At 39.6% G+C, this 22,246-nt stretch overlaps 1 protein-coding gene across 8 annotated transcripts in view; it reads right to left on the bottom strand.

Annotated features, from left to right (window-relative positions):
* Positions 1–22,246, bottom strand: part of Csrnp3 (cysteine-serine-rich nuclear protein 3) — a 191,331-nt gene that overhangs the window by 165,677 nt on the left and 3,408 nt on the right. For 3 of the 8 annotated variants that reach the window (XM_030252233.1, XM_030252235.1, NM_153409.5), the window contains one exon: positions 10,246–10,407. The exons of the other annotated variants lie outside the window; for them this stretch is intronic. The gene's annotated coding sequence lies outside the window, so the exon portion shown is untranslated. The remainder of the gene's footprint in view (positions 1–10,245; positions 10,408–22,246) is intronic. 8 annotated transcript variants of the gene reach the window in all.

The raw sequence follows: 22,246 nt of genomic DNA, 5'->3' as shown, positions 1-22,246 counted from the left end.
GGAGTTAGCAGATCAAACACCGTATCCCTCTACCCATCCAAACGCTGCATCTCTGCCCTTCCAGCAACGCTGAACTTCCTTTGCGCCACTGCCCGTGAGTAGAAGTCACAGGAAGAAATGTGGGTGGGTTTTTCTTAATAGAATAGAAATTCTTGGAACCTGAAGTTGGGTAGTCATTGTTCCCTTTGACTGAGAGTCAAACTTCCTCATTTTGCTTTGAAGAAGGAACTCAGAGACTCCATACTTTTCCAAACATTGTCACTGTTTGTGGTGGCACAATTACCCTGCTGTAGTTCCTTAGGTACAAAGGCTAACTTTTTCTCTGCTGCATATAATGTGTAGCTTAAAGCTGTATTTTTCCAGAATGATTCTATGCACCCCGCCACCCCCACACACAAAGTAAATTAATTAACATGTGATTTAATTTTTTAAAAAAGTGAACATTTTCAAAAGAAGTTTAAATTGTAATAATTTTATATTGGAAAAATAGTTACATCCATCATTTAACAATTAAGATGATCAAATACACTGATAACTTTTTTGATGAGGTTTCATATTCTTCCTTAACTTAAAACTCTGAATGAATACATGAATGAATGAATGAGTGAATGAATGAATGCAACTTTGATCTAACACAAAGTAATCGCTGGCCAAATTGAAGGATGTTCTGTGGAAATCATTTTAATTAACTAAAAAAAATAAATAAATAAAATAAACAAACATACCCATACCTTTCCTCATACTAAAAATAATCTGCCAGAAAGTCCACCTCAAAATAAAAACAAAACACATTTAAATCTTAATAAACACTAGAAATCAATGTATAAAATTCTACTCTGTATAAGATAATAGATACACTATCAATTTTTTTTGGAATGGAAAGACAACCTAAGATTAATCTACCACAAACATACCTATCTATATACTTATGTATGTCTATATATCAAGTCAATTTGGGCAAAGTATGGGGTAAACAAACACTGAAATATTAACAGTGAAGATATAAACTGCTCAAGTTTTATATCAATCCCTAAAGGTTTTCCCTGAGGTTTAAATGTGAACATGTCATAACAGTAGTGTTAAGTGATGAATACTAGAAAGAGATTACAGAGGTAGGAAATATGGGTTAGGGATGAAGAGCACCGTTTTTCCCTTACACAGGACCAGGTAAGCACCCACCCACATGGTTTATAGCCATTCGTAACTCCAATTTCAGAAGATCTAACAACCCCTTTAGTCCTCGACAAGCACCAACCATGCATGTGGTACACATATATTCCTGCAGGCAAAATATTCATACTCGTGAAGTAAAATGAATAAATCTTTAAAGAAGAATTGGAGGAGGAAGAGGAGGAGGAGGAGAGGAAGAAGAAGTAGTAGTTGCAATACATGACCACAGAATCTTGTTAGGAAAGAGCTATATGATAATGACTAGACAAAGATATATGATAGATAGATAGATAGATAGATAGATGATAGATAGATAACATAAATCACACATAATTCCAACACACAGAGAAAATAAGTTTACTTTTCTTAATATCCCAAATACAAGATACAGGCATACACACACACCCCAAAAACAGTGAGAACATATAATTTAATGAAAGTGTTCAGCGATGTGAATACATATTTTACCAATTGATCTATTTATCCCACTGGCATTGTCACCTGCATGGCAATCAATTCCATCACTTTCCCAGAAAGTATTTCACTACTTGCAAGACATCTAGGTTATATATATATTTGACACAAAAATATTTCAAAAATGTTCTATAAAGCTAAAGTTATTTTCACATCTCTATTTTTAAGAATACGAATATGAAATTTGGTTAAGTATTCTTGAAAAATATATATATATACATATATATTTACGTGGAAATGTAAATAATCTGAAATCTTTACTCCTCTCCAAGCCAAAGTAAGAGTTGCCATAGAAACCACAAATGGCAGAAAGTCAGGCCTGACACAGCACCAAAAAAAAGGAGCGGAAAAAAAAATGTACCAGCTTATTTGTAGAAATCAGGACTAATTTCATTGGGAAAATGACCCATATTTCAATTTTTTACTTTCATTATTTCTTCCTAACCAATAGTCTCAAAATTAGAATTAATGCCAAATTCTGATATCAAAGCTTACAGTACATATGCCCTTTAAGATGAAGGAAATGTATATACTAATTTTCAAGTGAAATATAAGTATTGCTTTATTTAAGAGTAATATTCAAAACATGATTTAAAATGAAAACATCTATTTTACCTCAAAGTACTTCTAAGAATGTTATCTCATAATCATGGAATAAAGTGTGTAGTCCTTGCACCTGAGGTCTCTCTGGGTGACAAGTAACAGTACTCAGAACAAAATTAATCTGGCCAAGAACAACCTCTGTCTCCCCTCCAACCCAGAGGACACATGGCAGAAGTGTCTAGTGTGTTAGCATCCAACCTAGTCTTCACCAGACTTCATGGAACTTTGAGAATTGTTTAAAGGCAGGATTTAGTGTTTTGTTGCTTGCTTTGGGTTTTGTCAAATTTTATTTATTTATTTGTTTGTTTGCTTGTTTATTGGTTTACTGATTTCTGTTATGAAAAGGAGTATTTTTGAGATAATTAACATTTGGTGATATTAATGAAAATCTCCAAATAATAATAATTTCCTCCTCCTCCTCCTTTTTTTTTCAGGTGACTTAACAGTTGGTGTGATGGTTGGAGTAGATAAAGCCACTCAAGAATTGGAATACTTGGCCCACAGAGAGTGGCATCATTAGGAGGTGTGGCCTGTTGACATAGTTGTGGTCCTGTTGGAAGAAGTGTGTCATTGTGTAGGACTTTGAAAGTTCATATATATGCTCCAACTATGCTCAGTGTGGTACATAGTCTCCTGCTGCCTATGGATCCAGATACAGAACTCTCAGCTCCTTCTCCAGCACCATGTCTACCTGTACTCTACCATGCTTCCCACCATGATCATAATGGACTAAATCTCTGAAACTGTAACACAGCCTCAATTAAACGTTTTCTTTTACAAGAGTTGCCACGATCATGCTGTCTCTTCACAGCAATGCAAACCCTAAGACTGATGACTATTTCAATCTTTTAATAAACCTTCATCAAATTCTGAGAATTGCCAACTATATAGATGAATCTATAGTAGTTACTTCATTGTTCAATTTGCAGTACAAAATAAAATCAAGTACAACTGACTTTACGGCCATTTTAACTGACATGAAACACTTCTCTACTTGAAAATTAAGTGGTACTAAAAGGAAGTGAATGCCTTTACATGTGTTTACATAATGGTCTTTGCTTTAGCTTTTACTATATTTATGATTGCTCTCTCTTTGATATTTTACAAACTACATTTTTAACTTGGTTTCATCTAGGCATGGAACTTAGTGTGTTTGAGACTTATTTAAGTTTATTATGTGAGAGATTGCTGTCACTGAGCATGTAAAACTTCCACGACAATAAATATGAAACCTTCAAACATTCTGAGATTATTCTCAAACTCTTCACACACACACAGACTAGACAATAAAAAAATGTACTTCCTAAAAGTAGAGCACTACATATTATACTCTATACAGAAATTGCTACAAATGACTCTTTACTTTCCTAAGCAATTCTTTTCTGTATTCCCATCACACAGATGCCAAGAGAGCCTGCTCTATGCAATAAATTGTAAAGCCTTTGGAGAATCACTAAGACATTTGCTTCAGGCACTGATGCCACCAGCAGCATCGTCCTAAGCAGCCAGTCTAGAGCTAGTGATTCTCTCGGTTCCAAACCAAATCCAGAAGATAATGGAACCGGGAAGATGGATATTAGAATTTTAATCACCTCACTTTTATTTGGGTCTATTTAAAGCCACAGTATTTTTCAGTTGGACAATTTGTCATTCTGCACTTGTGGCCACCCTTAGATGATCTGAAAGGAAGGATATTGAGGCTGAAAAGAAAAACAGGTAAATTATGGGGACACAGAATGGAAATGAGCCTGTCACCCAGGAACCGAGCTGAAACCTATTGCTGGTACAGAAGCAAGAATTCTAGCATGGAATTAATTACAGAAACATCTCACTTTCCCCAGGTATATACCTATAGTTTTCTAGGAATTTCATGAGAAACAGCACTTACAGGAAAAGGACATGTACTAAAAGCCCTTGTGTAATCCTACTTCAGGTTTTTCTTTATAGAATTAGAATTTTACCAAGGCATCTCCCTGTCATTGCACTTATTAAAGAGAAAGAAAAGGGGAAAGTGGTTTCTTAGCTACCTTTTGAGATATAACTTGAGACACACACACACATACAACGTATCTATGCTACTTTAAGACAGTTAATTATAACTGTCCCTGGAGGAGCCAATTCTCACACTTGGGAATGTCTTACCTGTGTCTAAGAAGTATCTTTGTCTTAGCCCTTCTGCCCAAAGTCTCTATTAAAATTATCTTTAATAAAACTCCTAAGCTTGGCACTGGTGGCACACACCTTTAATCTCAACAGTCAGGAGGCAGAGACAGGTAGATCTTGGAGGGCAGTGTGGTCTACACAGTGAGTTCCAAGACAGCCAGGGCTACAACAGAGAAACTCTGCCTCAAAAACAAAAGCAAATAAATAAAAAATAAAAATAAAAAAGCCAAAAAAATCTCCTGTTTCTAACAACAATTCTAGCAATCAGATTTCTAACAACTCCAAGGATTATTTTCTGAAATTTTTTGTGCTGCAAGACAATAATTTCAGTTTGGTTTTAAGTCCCTAAAAGATTAAGAGAACCTTTGAGTCTGCAGATAGCAAAAGCATGCTGCTTCTGCCCCTGACCAGTGACAGACCTGACTCTCTACTGAGAGGTTTATAAAATGTAAACCTTCTGAGGTTTATTTGTAAACAGATTATCCTGTCAGAGAGCAACATTTCGATCACTAATGTGAAGATGGTGTCATTAATATTTAATAGTGACTTTAATTCTTCTCTGAATGAAATAGTTACAAAATCAATCCACCTACAAACATCCCGAGTAAATAATAGATGTAGAAAGCTGGGAATTTTTCTACTATATAATCCAAGATCCCATGCTAAGAAAGCTTTATCCTTTTCAGGTAAGAGTGCTATCCCCACCTCAGGATGTCCCTCACGGTTTACTTGTTCACGACAGCTAACAGAATGAAAACCATCGCTTCCATATTCTGCATCCCTTGTCACAGACACAGCAAATTCTATTTGAAACTTGGCCTGGCTAAGCTTTTAAACTTGATGCTGGATTTCAATGATTTGTCCAGGTGTAGAACAAAGAAACAAATATAAAAGCAGACTTTGTACCTCTCCATTGCAAGAATAGAATTACTCCATTTAACAGGAAGTTAGGACTAAGTGAGCCCAACTGAAATCCAAGGGCAATGGGCTTCGAGAAAGTCCTGAGTTAGGAAACAAGTAATGTTGTACCCTGGGGTTGAAGAGATAGAGAGATATTGCCTGTTTTCTGGGAGGCCCACTTGCCCAACTTCCGTTGTCCCCAAAAAAACCGAGGTGTGTGAAGATTATTACCTATGGAGGCAGTGACATAACCCTGGATTTGCCAGCTACTGTTCAAGATTCCCTCTGTGTACTTCAACTCACCCACCTCTCATGGCAACGTTCCCACCATTACCACAAGTAGCATCATGTCACAAGGACAAACCAATTTCTTTCATGTAAATGTAAAACACATTTGCCTTGTGACATTTCCATCAATGTCAGTGACACACGAGGAAAGCCAGCCCGTCGCTTCCAGGCAGAAAGGGGAAGCGAACTGTCACTTCACACTCCTCTTGAATTCTTGCCCTGCCATATTTTTTTGTTTTTTGACTCACTTAACGTTTGCCAAAAGACTAATTCATTCTACACCTAAGAGAGTTGCCAGAAAAGAGGCAGCCATGTCACTGACTTGACGAGTTGGTTCTCTGTACTTATTAGTCAGCCATGGATGTAAACCATCAGGAGCTGCAGGGATGGGTGGAAAGGCAGAGTGCATGGGTAGGTATTAGCGTACTCTACCGCAGCTTAACTTTTATGCTTCTCAAGATCCCTCCGTGGTCTTAGCCCCCATAGCTTTAGAGTGAGAGTCGAACCAGCTGCTCTGAAAGTCACTGTTAACGTTCTTTGAGTTAAAGATGAGATTCAGCAGCTACTGTTGTCTTTTGTCTTAGCCTGCACCAAGCCTCAGGTTCTCTGAAAGAAAGGAACCTGAATGTGTAGATTTTCTTCTCTTATCCCAGCTTTGGAGTTAATAAGGTTTTGTGATTGCGAGCAGACTGAGAGTAGCCCATAGTAACAGGAAGAACTCAGCAGATTGCATCTGCCTGCTCTTCTTCATCCCCCTCCTGGTGTGGCTGCACTCAACAGTTCTCGGCCCCAAGTTACCAAAGGATAAATAGCAACATTCAATTCCAAAGGAGAATCTGTAAACAATTTCCTTCGACTCTAGAAAGGTCACTGTGACAAGCCCATCAACTATGCTGATGATAGGGAAAAACAAAACAAAACAAAACTCACCACCACCCCAAAATAATAATAATAATTAATAATAATAATAATAAATAAAAAAACTTAACAAGGTTTACAACCTAAGATTTCTCTGACTACAATGGGCGGGAGTGTCCTATGCCGGCAGGGGGTATGGAAGAGGTAACAATGTTGTTGAGATCACATATTAAAATAGTTTTAAGAAATTCTCCCCAGGGCTACTTTTATTCTTCCCAGAAACTGTTCAAATGTCCAGATCAACTGCTGTTCCTTCACTCTCTCTAACCTTCGCTAGAGTGCCGTCACGATCATCCGGAAGGCTTCTTAGACCACATCTGTAAGACACACTCATGCTTAAATGAAAGTCACAGGTACTTTGTAAATGCGTAAGCCGCAGAAATCTACTGAAGTCTTGCATAGAGAAGTCTTGAGATTGATTTTCCCAGGACAAAACCAATTTGTGACTTTAGGAGATGCACAAGATAGCCAGGATGTTGGTGGAAAAAAGTGGAGCTTATTTTTAAAAAAATCATGGAGGTGTGGCGCTTGCTCTTCTGTACTCCTAGATAAGTATTCTATACTGTGAGATGGAGCTACCTCAGGGAAACGACATCTTAAATGATGGTGCTTTTCAGGAGTGGCTAAAGGGAAAAAGGATTGAGAAACACTGGACAGTTTCTCTACCAGACCCGACTTGAAAGCACAGAGAAGAGGAACTGTTAGAGAGTTCCCCACAGTCCTGCCTTTAAATGTGGACCACCGTTTTTTTTAAGGATGTGAGCATCTGGTAGACTCTTTCCTTTTTTAAGAAAAAAAATATTAATTTTCTTGAGAATTCCATACCATGTATTTTGCCTCATTCTTACAGCACTTGAGAATTTTGAATTATCACAGGGAGTATATCACTCAGTGGTGGAACACTTGCCATGTAGGTACAAAGGCCTGGATCAAAATCCATCAAAAAAGAATGGAAATCTATCAGAATTAATCTGTTCAGTATAGAAACTGTTAAATTAATTGCTAAATATAAAATGTCCGATGCCTTTCTAGGCATCGAAGGTCATATCAAGACATAAAGTCATTGTCCTGGTCTTTCTTAAGGACACAGTAGCATAGAGGGTTTGAAAAGGCAGCAAACAGACCTCAAAGCAGATTCTCCCACAATGCTTTGTCTGGAAATAATTTTTGGGTCACTAAACAGTTTTACTTCCAAACTGTGGCTATCTTCACAAGAGTTCTTAAACTTCTACTCACTTTTTAAACTTGTTGCAAGGTCATTTAAAAAGTTCTGCATTAATCAAGAGGTTAAACAATACAAAGCCTAAAACTTCTTACAAAATCTGATGGTTTCAACTCTCGACTCTTTTAATAAGGATGGAATATGCCCAAGTATAAAATATTAATTCTTAAATTCTGAGCAAGAAGCAAGGCACAAATATTGAATTTTTGAGCTCGCAGAGATATGTGTATAATGTTACTTGGGATTTTAAGGATGTTCCAGTGAGTTTAAAATCCCTAAGTACAAAACTCCCTAAGAACTAAGAATAGGGAAGGTAGAAAAAAATCTACATGAAAATAACATTGTATTATTTTCTTGAAGTAATTTTTAAATTTACTTCATTAAAAGACAGAAACTATTCAACACCAAATGCAAGCTTTAAATGGCATTTGCTCTGTTTCTGTAACTGCTCCTGGTTAGCTTTTCTGTCAACTAGATACAAGTTAGAGTCGGATGAGAAGAAAGAGCCTCAACTGAGAAAAAACTGTCACCAGACCAGCCTGCAGGAAACCAGTAGGGACATTTTCTTATTTAATGACTGATACAGAAGTGTGCAACCTATTGTGGGTACTGCTACCCGTAAGCAGGTGGTTTGGATTGCATAAAAAAGCAGGCTGAGTAAGCCATGGAGAGCAAGTCAATTAGCAACATCCCTTGATGGCCTCTGCTTCGGTTCCTGCTTCGAGGTTCCTGCCTTGAGTCCCTGCCCTGACTTACCTTCATGATGAACATGATGGAAAAGACCCATAAGCTGAAATAAACATTTTCCTCTCCAAATTGCTTTTGGTTATGGACTTTTTTATAGACACAAATAGCCAGCTAGAGATCCTGTAAGACCTATGTTAAGTTACAGAGCTTTATTGATTTTATTTTATTAACACTTCTACAAAATAACTATGGGGGTCTGCAGGTAAAGGCCCTTGCCTCCAAGTCTGATGACCCAAGTTCAATCCCTACAACTCTCATAATGGAAAGAAAGATCTTACAAGTTATCCTCTGACCTCTACACAGGTGCTGTGCTATACACACACACACACACACACACACACACACAGACACACACACACACAGACACACAGACACACACACACACACACACACACACACACACACACAGACACTACAGATAAGTAAATGTAACAAAAATTTTAAAGAGATAATTATAAGTATTGGGATGTGGCTCATCAATTTAAGAATTAATATTTTATACTTGGGCATATTCCATCCTTATTAAAAGAGTCAAGAGTTGAAAACACCAGCTTTTGTAAGAAGGTTTTTGCTTTGTATTGTTCAATCTCTTGATTCATGCAGCTGTACAGGGCTCTAGGTCAAGCACGAATGCCACAAAAACAAAACAAAGTAATAATAATAATAATTAACAATTAATAATAATGTTTTCAAGTCTTGCCCCCATTAATGGTTAAGTTTAAATGGGCAGAATTATGAAAAAAATTCTATATCAAAACTTCACTTATGTGCATCTTTTTACAATGGATGTAACTAGAAAATGAATGGGATAATGAATTCAAACATATCCTATTATACTCTATGTTCTTTTCACCTTAATCTCCTTATTAGAAATGTGTGTGTGTGTGTGTGTGTGTGTGTGTGTGTGTGTGTGTACATAGGCTTGTATCTGAGCCTTGCCTTTATCTACAGAATTTAAGAATTTTATTGTCTCAATTTTGCAGCACCATATTTTAAAAACATCTGTTTTTAATATTATGTTATTATACCCTATCATTACACTTTATTGCTGTATTACTAAATTTTTATTACTAAATTTATTTATTTGTATGTGTATGCACATGTATGTGAACATGGATGTAGAGATCAAAGAACAAATGTCAGGCACTCTTTTTCTCCTTCCATCATGGGGATCCCAGGGACCTGACTAAGTGTATCAGGCTTGGTGGTATTATCCTTTACCTCAACCACTGAGTTATCTAACCGGCCTTTTCTCCTCACTACCCTCCCTTCTTCCTTCTTCTCCCCCACCCACCCTGAGAATGTGCCTCAGTGGCAAAGTATGCCCCTAGCATTTGCAAGGCTCTGGGTTTGATTCTCAAAACTAGTATAAAAAAATAAAAATAAAAACTACCTTAGGTGAGCACATTGCACTTAGCAAATACTTCCCAACCCATCGACATTGACTACAGAACTAGATGCTACAAATGAAATGGCTCACTTGTTTCTCTAATAAAGAGAAAGCTGACGATGAAATGACTTTCCGTGGCTGTCTGCTTTCCTCTGATGAGACTAAATTCTGCCTCCTCTAGACCGATGCCATTAGAGAGGTGAACAGGAGCACACCATGACTAATTAAACAAATCGATACTTTCGAATGCATTTGTATGACGAAGAACCTGGAAGCAGCTACGAGGCAGTGAATTAAGCTGAAACACCCGAGTCTCAGCCATCCAGGTAGAATTTAGAGGAAAACAGGAAATACAGCTTCAGATACTCACGGGTAAAGGATCAGGTGTGGACACACTGACACTATCAAGACTCTCAGCACTGTGACAGCTAAAAACGTCATCATCTGATTCCTGCACAGAAGAGCAGGGTGAAGCGCTGCCAGCTTCTTCCAACGTCCCCTTTAAAATTCCACTCATAGCTGTCACATGGACCTGCAGAAGGAACGGGAGCCGAGCATTGAAATCTGTGCCCGCTGACTGCAGTCAAGGACTTGGAGTCATCTTAGGATCTAGTGCTTTGAACCACACAGACTGCGCTACCTATAACGCTGGAAACCATTGCAAACAATTATACCCTGATTCGCTGTTACTTCTCATTCTCATTCTGGTAACGTTATCGGTAAGAAAGAGTTCGAACTGAGAGTGTGGAATCAGAAAGCTGCATTAGGAAGTACGGCTTCATGATTTCAAATGCCAAAACACAAGTCAAATACATTTATTTGATTTGTTCTAGTAAACCGTGTACTGTCATTGACAGAGCCAGAGTTCAGAACAAAATGGATCACTCACTTGCATGGCTGTCATACCAGGAGCATACTGATGAGGGGGATGTCTGTCTTGCTGGGGATTTCTTTTTACTTAGGTACAAAGGCATCTACTTTCCTGGGGCTCTCTGTCCATCAAAAATCAAATTGGCTGCTAGGAATGGCAATACCTGCAGAATTTAGATGCCTTATCATGTTTCCAGTCAATTCAGCAGAGCCACAGGGAATACTCAAGGCCCGCGCCAAGGATAGCTGAATAGATTTTACACATGACAGACTGCAGTACCTAAATCTTTTTGCTGGATAAAACATTAATTTAAACTTCTTCACTCTTTGTGGGAGCACAGGCTGGGAGAGCCATTCAGGTGCAGGTGGATTCACAATTTAAAAAAAAAAAATTTAATGTCAAGTTGGAGGAATCATTAAGCCACGGAGAGCAACAAATTTCTCTGACTCTGTAGAGAACAGTAAGTAATCAGGGGTCATAAACACAAATAACAACAGTGGCAGACCTTCAGGAGGGACTAGAGTTGGCTGTGATCAAATCATGAAGCCCCCTTCATTGTCTCTCTTATGTGCCATTTATAGCAATGCTACCAAGAAATATGCCCTTTCTATGGGGGAATGATACATAGCTACAGTAATAAACAGCCTCTCAATCAGGCAGACGGAAGGTAGTGGGTACTGAGATATGGCAGATGAGAGACCACATTCTCTGGTCTATAAGAGAGATGCCTACTTGGGGCTAGGTCATTTTGGCTAATTCTTTCACAGTTTAAGCTACTATAACCTGACCAGTGCCTTGTTTACATAGGAAGAAATGGCCCTTTACTGTGCTAGACTTCATACTCCAGATCCACTTAGCACCTATTGATTTTCTTTGCCAAGGTAAAGAAGCCGTTTTCAAATTACATTGTAATTTGAAGTGCAATTTACACTGAGTCAACAACACAGATGAGAATAGTCAGCAGCATCAGTGACTTGGATGGTTAAATGACTGGGGCACTAAAACCTTGTCTTGCCCCTCAACACAGTCCTATGAGTAAATGCCTTTAACCAGCCATGTATTGTTGAGTGAGCTAATATCACAAAGAAACCCCGGTAGCATGAGTTACAAAGGAGGGGTTGTTTTATTGAAAGTCCAACCTCAACATAGCAACTCAAGACATAGCTTCTGGTAGTATGGAGGAAGTCTGGCTTCGGGGACTTATCTTTAAAAGGTCTACTTTGGGGGTCTAGCCCTTGATTCTGGTCATCATTGACAAGAATTGTTGTCGTTTGGTGTTGGTGACCACCATGTCTTGGGACAGTTTTTGCTCTGTGTTTGTACTCTCTGGTTCCCCAACCCCCCCAGCTAGCACATGTCTATGACCTTCAAAAGACACTCTCACCTCATCATTCCCAAGAGTTGAGAAAGAAGGCTTCCAATGACTCAATATACCTCAGTTTCTGGTATCAGTTAGAGAAAGCCTGGAATGTATAGTTGGATAGTTGAGTGGGAAAGGGGAGGGATGGAGAGAAAAGGGGGGAAAGGACAAGAAAAAATAAAGAAGGGAGAGAGAGAAGATTTTTCACCCTCTTCTGTTTTCACCAACCTGGTCCCTTCTTTTGCACTCTGGCTACATCACTGAAAACACCATGTTATAATTACTTTCATGGCAATGGAAGAAGAACCCTACAGGAGGAACGAGGCTGTGCAGAGATTAGGATACTATCCCCACTCAGCTGACTGCAGTAATAGGCGGGGAGGAGGTTATCCTCTGCGCAGTTACTATGAGTGTTTCCAATGAGTGTTCTCTTATCTACAGCTAAGCGAAATCTTAGGCAGTATTTGAAATTGCCCTATGACCCAGAATTTTTGAGACCTCATTCAGAAGGCACAGTTAACAAACTCAGAAATGTAGATGACTAGATTAATAAATATTAATAAATACTTCTTTCTTTCTTTCTTTTTCCTTCTTGCTCTGGCCCCACTCACTTCGGCCCGAAGATTTAATTTTTTATTATATGTAAGTACACTGTAGCTGTCTTCAGACATGCTAGAAGAAGGCATAAGATCTCATTACAGATGGTTGTGAGCCACCATGTAGTTGCTGGGATTTGAACTCAGGACCTACTGAAGAGCAGTGGGTGCTCTTAACCACTGAGCCATTTCTCCAACCCTAGATTGATACTTCTTAACAATGAGTGTTGCCTTTACTGTGCAGCTGCTATAAATCAGATGTCTCTGTCCTATTTCAGGGTTCTATGACAAGGTCCTATCTTTTCTACATGTAAAATCTCTATGGGGCCTACTAAGCTTTTGAAATCTACCTACTCAGAATTTTGTATTACTCCTAATAGAAAAATAGTTACAATTTGTACTATTATCAGAGGATCACGCTTGAAATGCTTTTGTTCTTACGTTGTTACGTTAAGAATGTTATCTTCCTAACTTAACCTAAGGCGATAGTATCAAGAGGTGTGGTTTGGATGGAATAATTATATCATGGAGGCTAATAAACACTTTCCTTCTAAAAGTCTATTATCACTACCCAAGCCCCTTCCCTCCCCTCCCCCACTCCCAGCATTCTGCTGTGAGGTTATAGTGACCAAGGTCCAGAAAGAAAGTCTGTCAGGTACTGACTATGATAGGATCTTGATCCTGGGCTTCCTGTTGTTAGCAACCCAACCAGTCCATGATACTTTGCTACAATAGTCTAAATGGAATAAGATACAGAATAGTCACAGTCTGAAGACAGGGACAGAAATGACAGTATAGTAATTATATATGTGCCCAGAGACTTGGAAAGGAAAGCAGATTACTGGAGTTAAGAGTAGAAATTGTTAAGTCTTTATATGCTAGATTCATGATGGTATAAATGAGAAATAACTGTTTTAGCTAACAACCCAAGAAAAATCCCTTAAAGTATAAAATGGCAAACTCTAACTTGCCATTCTGGGGATAAGAACCATGAAGAACGGTGCTTATGAAGGCCTTCCTCTACAAGTTAATTTTTTCAAGTTAGTAAAGTCTATAGGGCTTAGACGCATGCCTCCACAGACCCCGAGATTTGGGTTATCAGACAACTGTTAAAGAGAAAACAGTCCATGATTATACAAATCTATTATGGGCCAAGACAGCTGAATAGCCATGCATAAGCCAAGTGCCTGCACCACCTTCTCACACTGTTTCCACATCCTCTTTTTCCTCTCACTGCAGGATTGCTTACTACCATGTAGCGGGGTATAGTCATGGGCTTGGGTTGCTTAATAATGGGTAGTTGGCAATAGCTAGCAGGGAGAAGACCTTACCCAAAGTGATTGTGGCAGAGTGCTTACGTCGCATGCACAAAGCCCTGGGTGTCAATGCCACCACTACAAAATAGTAACAGAAGACTTGATGTGCCAGGGTGGGTTGGTACCCAGTGAGGGGCCTCCCTCTTCTCAGAGGAGAAGAGAAGTGTGGGGAGAAGGGGCTGTGTGAGGGGGGGCACATGGGAAAGATGGGGAGCTTCAATCAGGAATAAAGTGAATAAATAAATGGAAGAAAAAGAACAGAGATAAGTCAGTGGAGCTAGAGTGATCAGGGATAAAAATGAAGGCAGATTGGCCAATTCTGGGGACGTGAGTCAAGGCAGGTCAACCATGGATGAGAGATTCTGAAGACAGAGATATCTCTAAATGGAATAAAAAACAATTGGGGAGTTTAAAAAAGGTCTTGCTATTTGTTTAAATCATGGATTTGGTCATAAAAGAGCAAGAGGCAGAAGAAACTAGGCTGGTTGTAAAGGCTGAGACAAGTGGCTAGCTCCAAAGGTAACAGAGCAACAGATGGCAGCTGGAAAGAACACTTTTTTTACCCACATATCTGGTGGCATCCAGATCTCCCAATTAAAAGCACATCTGAGGAAAAGATTCCCTGGATGGGAAGTGCTACAGCGCAGTGCATTGCAGTGGGCTGTCCCTCAGGCCAGTTGGTAAACAATCTTAAAGAGAAACTTTTTTTAAATACTTAGCTCCAAGACTCACTTTTGGTGGGGAAAAAGGCTCATTGCTTCAAACACGGTTTTCCCCTCACAGTTTTTTTGTGGGGCTTAATTTTCTTGAGTTTCTCACCTATACCACAAGCCTAATGAGTAGCTAGTTGATAGCATTAGGCTATACGTCCCTGTGTTCTAATGTCTGATCATTTCTACACAATCCTGCAATTCATGGGTATTATCTATTCCAAGATGCATCACAGAACTGAAAAAGAAAAGACACAAGGAGCGTCTTGATAGCTCTGATCCTCCAACCACTTCTCTCCTGAGCACTTCCTCTTATGCAGTCATGTGTTCTCATTCTCATCTCCACCAATGGTTTTGCTTTTAACATTTGTTTGTTTGTTTGTTTGTTTAGTTGTGTGTGTGTGTGTGTGTGTGTGTGTGTGTGTGTATGTAATGCACACTGGCCATAGCATATATATAAAGATAGGAGGGTAACTTGCAGGAGTTGGTTCTCTCTCCATCCACCATGTGGGTTCTGATACCAAACTCAGGTCATCGTGTTTGGTGGCCAGAGCCTTCTTTACCTGCTGTGCTATGTAGCTTTCTTCCCTCCACCAGGTGGCACGTCAGTCATCAAGAAATCCCTCATTTAGACACAGCCCTTTCATTTCGGCTCACCCACTTCCAGACCCACAAGAAACTGACTTCTTTATAAATTTGATTTTTTTCCAAAACAAACTATTTACTGAGAGTGACACTGAACCAGATTACACACACAAAGCAGGTTGATAAATTAGGGGTGAGGGAGCAAGTTGCACAGCTTGTCGTTGGGGCTATGACACAAATGACCACTGCAAAGAGCTGTCAGGTCAAAGATGGAAATCTTTGTTAAGGGCACCCTCTTTCTTGACGGTGGGCACAGCATTATGTGGGTCTCCCACTTTGCAATGACCACATCTTGCAAAAAGCCCACCTCATGCTCTCTAAGGAGTGTCTGGCCTGTTTTGACAGCAGTTAACGGGAAATTATCAGAGTATGTCTGTACATTAAGTCACCAGATTTTACCAAAGGTCTACCCCACACTCCAGGGAAGGCTGTGAATGGACTACCATAGCACACACAGTCTTATAGGCTATAATCAAACCGATTGTGTCACAAAACACCTCGTTCCACAACTAGGTGTTTCATTTAATTCTTATTTAGTATTTTGGGCTACATAGTATTTCACTGACTAATTGTATTATAAATATTTAACGAAACTTCTAAAAGAACATATGTTTTAAAGAAACATTTTCAGAGTGAACACATGTAAATCCCAGTAGCGTTTTAACCATATCGTTATATTGTTGAGCACAACTTTAGGAGGAATTCCTAGAGGTGGTAGCATTGACATTTCCAAACATTTTGCCAGTTTGGCTGCCAGAGAGGCCCTGCCAATTTGTGTTTCTTTGATGGGGCTCTGGGATATGTTTTTACCATACTTTGCCAATAAGGCAGCCTGCTCAGCTATTCAAATTAATACTTAGCGTTAGCATACATATATTACCTATGTTGCAATTCCAGTGTTTCGGCAAGTGACCAACAACATGTTAGAATAGTCTTGACGTTCTTTGGTCTTAGTATCGACACTTCTTTAAGGCCACGGTTATGAAATTATGAGAAGCCACTCTGGAGATCACATTCATAGGTCTATGAATATATTCATAGGTCTATGGAGTGTGGCACATGAACCAGTGACCTGAGGGGTGTGCACAGGACCTAGTCACAGAAGCCTTTCAAGCTGGGCATAGAGTCATGACTCCCAACTTTCAACTCTCAATGCTGTGAGCCTTTAACACAGTCCTTCGTGTTGTGGTGACCTCCCCCAAACATAAAATCACTTTCATGGCTATTTCATAAGTGTAATTTTGCTGCTGTTTACGAATTGTAATATAAATACCTGTGTTTTCCAATGGTCTTAGGTAGCCCCTGTGGAAGGGTCGTTTGAACCCCCAAGGGGGTCCCCCAGTTGAGAACTACTAGCCTAAAGGCTTAAGGATGAGAGTGTTCTAAGGATGCTTCGTGTGGAACTACAAGAAGTCCGTGGCCTGAGGGCACACAGCCTCTAGGAGCATAACCCAATGCCAGCCTGAGGAGCTGAAGTCTACCCTCAACACGAGGAGCCTGGAATGAGATGTGCCACCACGGCAGGCTGTCAGGAGCCCCACTGCACTGATGCTTTGATTCCAGCCTGCGGGATGCTGGGCAATGAACACAGCCTTGCTTTCTGACTCTCGGAGGTGCTTACAATGTTATGCTTGTGATAGTTTCTCTCAGAACCGAGAACTAGCAGCCTGACGGATTCATTTAGCTATTGTTATTATTAATATCAAGGCCAAGGTCACAGAAGCAGATTATAGAGCCAGACTCTAAACTCAGACGTCTGTCTGCACGTTTGAAACCATGCATCGTGATTTTTTTTCTTACTCTCTCAGTGGTACCTTACTGCTTAAAGTTGGTTTCCCTTTCTCCCTCCCAGCCTCTCTACTCCCTTCTGCTTACATTTCCTTTTTCCTTCCCTTTCTTTTCCAAGACAGGGTCCTGATACACATTCTCATTCATTCTCCCTGTGTCTCTGTCTCTGTCTCTCTGTCTGTCTGTCTACATCTCTGTCTCTCTGCCTCTCTCTCTTTCTATTTCTTTCTGCTCTATCCCTCTGTCTCTTTTTCTCTGTTTCTCTGTCTCTCTGTCTCTGTCTCTGTCTCTGTCTCTCTCTCTCTCTCTCTCTCCTCTTCCTCCCCCTTCTCTCCTGTCCTGCCCCCTCTGCTTTACTTTCTTCATTGTTTTTCTGTGATCCTTTCTACCTGGTTTGGGGGGGGGGGTTCTATCAAAAGGCTTCTGCTCCCCCACCGTCCCATTATTTGCTCACCTTTACCTTGAGGTGTATTAAGATTCAGTAAATGACACACCGGTTTTCAGAAATCACCTATCCTTGGTTTCTTTGTCACTAACCCAGCTCTGTGACTTGTAAATTTTGCCTAAGGATTGTTCTTCAGAGCACAACACAATTGACAAAACAAACAACAACAACCAAAACAATGGTAGAGTAAAAGGGTTTCTGATTGCTTGTTTTTCTGTTTGTTTGTTTGTTTGTTCAGCACTGGGAGTCAAACCCAGGGCCTCCTCCAAACTAAGTAAGCACTCTTTCACTAAGCTATACCCACAGTCCCATAATTTTAGCTTTAATCACATGTTACCGGACATCTTTAGCATAACCAAGTGGGACTCATTGACCCCAATATATGTAAAAGAGCTAGCTTAAATATACACTGCTATGTTTTATACATCAATATTAATATTTACATATTAATACAATGACTTAATTACATTAATTTGCAATTAATTTACTGGTTGAACATAAGATGTTCTCAATGAATGTATACATAAAATAGAAGTCACTCCTCAGTATTGTGAGGGATTGGTTCTAAGAAACCCTGTCTTAAAATTTACAAATGTTCATGTCTGTGGAAATACTCAGGATTCCAGACAGCACACTAGTTCATGATGGATGGCTTCTGCATTCTGTGTTATGTCAAATGCCATAAAAACATGATGATCATAGTTGTTATACTATCTTGCTTAAGAAGCACATGCCATTTCCCCCTAATATTTTCAACCTATATGTGGTTGAATCTGTGACCAGCTAATATGGAGGGCCGACTGCTGCATTATAATGAAGCAAAGCAGAGAGGCATGAAATGGGGAATGTATGCAGATGAAATCCCTCATTAACATGGGAAAACTGAAGTACAGCTTAGACAATAAAAAAAAAATCTCCAATGTGAAAATTTTCCTGAATTCATGCCATTTCTGATATGCATGTCGTCACATTCAGGGCATTCCTGAAGCAGTACATGAAAGAGAAGGACCATTGGAGAATGTAGGCACTGAGGGGTTAGAGGAACCTAGGTGTCTGGCTGGCTGGCTGAGACCATCCTTCACTTCATTTATTTAGTCTCAACACAATTTGCAACACACACTGCCTATCCAAGCATTGTGTAAGGCAGTGATGTGGGGATGGAGGAAAACCCCTGCCACTGGCCATTACAGCTTAGATGGTTTTGAGAAACCTACAGAAGGCAGTGGACAGATGTAATGACCACACTAAGAGAAAAGTCCAGGCTGGGGCAAGACAAGAATGGGGTCTCTCTCTCCAGAGCCTCACTTGGATACTGTGTGATGATCTCCAAAGACAGGAAATGTTAAGAGTCTCTAAGCTCAGCTTCTCATTTGGCACTGAGAACTACGTGGCTTTGGTGGGCTGAGCATCACAGTAGGTAAACAATAAATTAGGAAATGTTGATGATGTAAAACAAGGGTTACTGTGACTTAGGAGAAAGAAAATAGAACAAAAAGAAAGCTTGCAGAGAATTCTTTGTTCTGCTACGTTTACTCCATGACAGCGAGAATTTCCTGGGTCATGATGACTCTTAATGGCCAGTCGAGGGATAGAAGAAAGGAAGGAAGGAAGGAAGGGAGGGAGGGAGGGAGGGAGGGAGGGGGGAGGGAAGGGAAGGGAAGGAGGGAGGGGGGAGGGAGGGAGGGAGGGAGGGAGGGAGGGAGGGAGGCATTTGTAAAGGTATTCATTCCTCCTGCTGCTTAGGGAATTGTTTCATTTATTAAATATTCATGGTGGATCCATAACATGACAGCAAGCAACTGTTTAGACACTTGTTAGAAAAGAAACTAAATATATTTCTAACCCTGTTGTCGAACTTAGAAATATGAAAGAAATTGGGACAGCAAGTCAAGCCCACAGCCCCACTGGGAGCCAGAGAAGGTCTCAGTGCAGAATTCCAAGCAGCTCTAAAGTTTGGTTATGCCCATGACATCTGATCAGTCATATATATATGTATATATATATATATATATATACATATATATATATATTACATTCTTCCAAAGCCCTCCTCAACTTCAATTCTCTCTTACACAGTCTTAATGGAACACGTCCTGTATTTAGTATAAACACATAGCTTTTGACTATCATAATTTTGTACAGGCAAAGGCTTAGTTTCCCTCCATGCCTCAAGAATAACTTTCTGTGCCTTAGTTTCTCCACAACTGAAACCTCAGGGACACTTCAGGAAGATAGTTCTATGAATAAGTCCCCTGCTCCTAGGAGCCTAAAACATACATTATAGGAAAAATATTAATAGTTTTAAAAAGTTTTCTGCTAAATATTGACTAAAGATACAAAATTTTGCAGAAAAGCATTTGTTGTTTTCTCTTCAAGTTAATTTCATTTATAACTAATGTAAAAATGAATCAGAAAAAAAAACCTACAGAAATGTGTTATGTACACCATGTTTCTTGACTATTTTGAACTATTATGTTAAAATGGAATGCTCTTAACATCAAGGCTGTGGAGAATATATGACAGGGTTACTAGCTCCTTTTTTTTTTTTTTTTTGCTCATGTGCACATGAATATGCAGGCATGAAAGTGCATGTCCACCTGTGTGGCCACCCATTGTGAAGGTATGCATATGTGTCCATGTACATGGTGTTGGAAGCCTCATGTTGATACTGAGACTCTTCCTTTATCACGCTTCCTTTTATTCTTTGAGGCAGTGCCTCTCAGTCAAACCTTGAAGTTGCAGATAGGTCTAGAGTCTGGGCCTCCTGTTTTGGACTTCCCAGACTGGAACTACACGAACTAAGCTAATGCTGTGTGATGGTTTGTATATCCTTGGACCAGGGAGTGACACCATCTGGAGGTGTGGCCTTGTTGGAATAGGTGTGACCTGGTTGGAATGGGTGTGTCACTGTAGATGTGGGCATAAGATCCTTACCCTAGTTGCCTGGAAGTCAGTCTTCCAGTAGCAGCCTTTGGATGAAGACAAAGAACTCTTAGCTCTGCCTGCGCCATGCCTGCCTGGATGCTGCCATACTCCTACCTTGATGATAAAGAACTGAACCTCTGAACCTGTAAGCCAGCCCCAAGTAAATGCTTTTTTTTAAAGACTTGTCTTGGTCATGGTGTCTGTTAACAGTAGTAAAACCCTAACTAAGACATGCTGTGTCCACCAGATATTAGCATGGGTTCTGAAGCTCCAAACTCCAGTCCTCTTCCTTGTACAGGAAACACTTTAACCACTGAGCCATCGCCCCTATGTCATCTTATCTAAATTTGAAGTGATGATATTACTGTCCACAAAGCTCCTCTCCTGTCCGCGGTATCTGTGCTGATATACATTGCTGATACCCATCAGGATAATCATACCTTGAATAAAATGTTTGAAATCTTACACAGAACCTATGTCTTCACAATCTGTACATTCAACAACTCTTAAGTCTAGTTTGACTATTTAGCGCATTGTTGAAATCCAAACAACTGACTGAGAAATACAATGTCCTACCCAGTGACTGAGATTTGTGGATTCTCCAAGTGCTGCCATTGGCTTGATAACCAACCCCACACCCTGCTCCTTGATAAGTGAAAGTATAACTAAAGAGCAGTAATTGTTTTGTATTGAATTCCTTTTTCTTCCTACATAACTCCTACACAAAATAGCAGGTACTAATATAGAAGAAAGCAAGAATATCATCTAATCGATAACATTTTTGAGTTATGGCACCAGGTAGTAAATGTTAATGTGAGCTTTTATTTTCCTGGATCACTTTACGTATGTAACATATGTGAGACTGGCAAAATCTGCCTCAAGCTTTCTTACCCTGATGTTATTACACTTTCTTGTAAATACCGGAGCTTCGTTTCCAGAAATGGGGGTTCATTTACCACACTAGCATATTTCCATTATAGATGTAAAGTTGCCTACCTATGTTATGGAGGAAGCTATTAAATATTCATTTTCCTTAGTGTATTTTATGAGGCTTGAGAGGCCTGTACAAAAGCATCTTCAAAGGTAGCAGGGCATTTTTAGAAAATAAAGATACATAAAACTTTATAGATGTAAGTAATAAACTGAATTTCTATGTTATTTAACATTGCAAATACGTGTATTTGGTACATAATCTTCAGGAACTTGAAGTATACTATGACTGCACCTGATAATGAGGTCGTTTGCATGGGTCACATGACCAGCTCTTGGTCTTTCTGTCTTGTTAGTGTGCTTTTCAATGTCATCAACATTTATGCTGAGAAGATTTACTCACATTATTTGAGAAAGACTAAATATGCCCCACTATCCTTGGGCCCCCAGAAAAGGAAAGCAGACATGCGCTGACTGAATTGAACTGTACATGACGTACTGGTTAGACAGTGAGTATTTTAGCACGCGGTTTAAGCACGCAGTTCTGGATCCTGCTCCACTGCTTACCCTAAGCCTAACCGGCTAAGATCACTCTTATGGAAATAAAGTATTCCATATCAAAGGTGCTTAGGCAAGCAGTGGAGAGATAACAGAAGCGAGAGCCTCATTTGCATCACAACAATAAGCAAAACTCAAGGATCCCCTTCTTAACAAATGATAAGGAAGTGCTCAGGGTGACGGTGCTGCCTTCAAAGCACACAGAAGGAAAATATTTTAATTTGAGA

This window comes from Mus musculus, chromosome 2, assembly GCF_000001635.26.
Source record: "Mus musculus strain C57BL/6J chromosome 2, GRCm38.p6 C57BL/6J".
NCBI lineage: Eukaryota > Metazoa > Chordata > Mammalia > Rodentia > Muridae > Mus > Mus musculus.
Note: the sequence above shows the minus strand (reverse complement) of the source record. Positions and strands in the feature narration are given on the sequence as shown.